The sequence below is a fragment of the Anthonomus grandis genome, chromosome 7 (assembly GCF_022605725.1).
Source record: "Anthonomus grandis grandis chromosome 7, icAntGran1.3, whole genome shotgun sequence".
Lineage (NCBI taxonomy): Eukaryota > Metazoa > Arthropoda > Insecta > Coleoptera > Curculionidae > Anthonomus > Anthonomus grandis.
The window spans coordinates 2073020-2076135 of NC_065552.1; the positions used below are offsets into that span (position 1 = coordinate 2073020).

A 3116-nucleotide genomic window follows, 5' to 3' on the forward strand; every position below is an offset into this window, starting at 1 on the left:
AGGCTAGAATTAGTAAACAACAACTTTGTTTGAGTCCAACATGTGCACAGGGGCAAGAGGGATGTTTTATTTACAAACATATGTGTCGATTCTCTGTTGTCAAGTCGACACAAATTTCCAACGGAGGAAATTTTTAGCTATATTTTAACAAACATTATAACCTTAATTTAATTTATTTCTGTTATATTTTATAGGAAAATTTAAAATAAAAAGTATAAATACTACAATTAACCTATTTTAAGAATAAATATAATATCCTTAAGCAAAAAAAAAAACAAAATTATTAACATTCTTATCCCTAAAACTGCTTCTAAAAAATTTGAAGCGACAACACCGGAGCTTAAGCGCCTAAACCATACGCGTTGTGTCATCTGTCAAACGGCTTTTTGTTTATATTCGGGATTCGTGTATTTTCTTTAATTTTTGGTTTAAAAAGGAAAAAAGGCCACGTTTTAGTGTTTTTTTAAATTGCTAGGATGGCAAAAACTTGTGTCGTTTGTGCCGCATCATGATAAAAACGTGATTCAAGCCGATCTTTTCACAAGTAAGTACCGATACTTTCATAACATCACATCATGGGGTAACCATCATCATAAACGTAGAATAGGGGATCTTATAGATATAAACCTAATAAAAATTTGAATGTGAAAGTGTGCGTAAAATACCAACATATTTATATTTTTAAATCTAAATATTTTTTTGAACATATTCATCTATTAATAGGCTATAAAAGATATAAAACTAGAATTTTGTCCCTGGTTTTATTACAGGATTTTATGTTTTTTTTGTTGTTTTGGCAGAAAAAATGCATAATACCTATGTACCTATCTATATATAGTTTAATATCTATGTATAAAGTTAATTTTGTCTTTCTTTAAAATTTGTTCCATAATTTTTTTTTGTTTTACCTTATTGCAACTTACAATAATATATATAGTAATTGGCACCACATATTAATTTATTACTGTAATTTTTTTCTGCTTTTTGATTAAATATCAAATACTTATTATAGATTGCCCAATGATTATGCCCAAAGGGAACAATGGGTTTCATTAATGGAAATCAACACATTTAAAAAGAACATATTTGTTTGTTCAGATCACATCCTTAGAAGTGATATAAGGGAGATAATATTATCAGTAGCCAGACTTTATTAAAAAAATCAGCTCTACCTCAAAGGTAATTTTTTTAAATATATTTTTCTAGTATATTTATAGGTATGAGTATATTTTACCTTAGAATTATTGATAAAGGTTTGCATGCTTTTATTTACTACATTATGTAAGCTAAAAAAACAACCTTTTAAAACTTGTGCTTGGGCTATGTTGTAAAACATACAGCTTCTTCACAAAAAGTATTAGTGTTACTCATATAAGATTTATTTATACCTAATACTTATTAAATTAGGTATGTGTGTAAAACTATTTTTTTACTAGGATTTCTGATGCACTGGTTAAAAACACAGCAGCCAATAATTTAGTTAATTTACCAAGTGATTTACCCTTCAAAGCTACAGGGGTAGCTTTCCTGAAGAGTGCAAAAACTTCTTTAGCTTTCAAAATGGTATATAGTACAAACAGTGAAGCTAATATAGACACGTATGGATAATTAAAATAGATTAATATTCTTGATACACCAAATTTTGTATAATTACAGATCTGATCATTCATCATCAGCAATAACTGCATCTGAGAATTATAGTTCTACAGTAACCGTGGAGTCTAGGTCAACAATTACTATTTCTCATCCAAGCCGTTTTTGTTTAACTGCTACACATTCCCTGACTCTGCCAAGGAAAAGGTAAAAATACACTCAAAATAGACTACTAGTTTTATGCCATGTATCATCCTATTCTATATATCTTATTTAAAAGTGATATAGTATTTTATTGTGTTATACTTGTTTAATATTAAAATATTTAATATTAATTAAATGTATGATATTACAAAGATTCTCTATAATAACATACATTTTATTGATCAATTGGATTATCATAATACATTTTTTTAATTTTTTCTTTTTAATTTTGGTAATACTATATTCTTATGTATATTATTCTAGGGTAAAATCAAAATGATATCCTGAGGACCTAAGCACTGATGATTCCACCGTTTCAAGAGCTTAATCACTTGTCACCAGATTATGGAAAAAAAATAAAGTACAAAAAATTAAAATTCGAAGATTGCAACAAGCAAATTTGCGCCAAAGAAATTAAATTAGATGTCTCAAGTCATTATTAAAATACTTACATGAAATAATAACATGATTTTATGGAAAAGCCCAACATACTACATATTTTATTTGACTTGTAAAAGCACTTGTTTGTATATTACTACTAATAAACTCTCTAATCTAATCTATTGTACATAGTCTTTATTCTTAGCTTTGTTTTTTAGTATAAATTAATATGATATAATATTTGGTATTAGGTATTATATAGGTCACTATTAAATGTCTCAAAACCATTATACAGGCTAAATACTCATAATAAAAATCTTATAACCTACAAAAAACCTGCAACTCCTTCACTATTTGAACATCCTTGTAGTTTTAACTTTTTCCGCTGAAGCAATACTGTCCCTTTGAAAAAGTCAGCAGCATAGAAGTATATATTATGTGATGTAAGTAAGTGATGTAAAACTGAGTTTTGTCCAATATAACAATAACAATAAAATTTTGCAAAATGTTAAAAATTTGTGTCTTAAAACATGATTTATTAAGAAATCTATAATATTATATTAATAAGATATTTAATTTCCATAAAAATGCTTTGACAAAAATGCTGCCTTTCATTAAAATGCTGCCTTTCATTAGGACCTTCCTCTAATGAAGTCCATTAAAAAAAAACACATAAATAGCTCATAAATGGTTATATTACTTATACTCAAACTCTTTAATTATTAATTAATAAAAATTTATCAGGTAAATATTTGTTGACGACGTCACTGGTAAAGAGTGCTTGTATCTGTGACATAAACAATGCGATCGAGCGGCGTTGCGATGCCATTACCGTTTTCTCGTTTCTTCGTACTTTATTTTCATTTACTTAACTTATATTGACTTCGATATAGAGTATCTTATCAAATTTATTTTAAAAAAATGCTTGATATTTTATT

At 27.1% G+C, this 3116-nt stretch overlaps 1 long non-coding RNA gene across 1 annotated transcript; it reads left to right on the forward strand.

Annotated features, from left to right (window-relative positions):
• Positions 1 to 868: 868 nt before the first annotated feature.
• Positions 869 to 2687, forward strand: LOC126738533 (uncharacterized). Its single transcript, XR_007661370.1, has 3 exons — positions 869 to 1179; positions 1437 to 1800; positions 2062 to 2687. It is a non-coding gene; the product is annotated as an uncharacterized LOC126738533 (long non-coding RNA).
• The last annotated feature ends 429 nt before the right edge of the window (positions 2688 to 3116 follow it).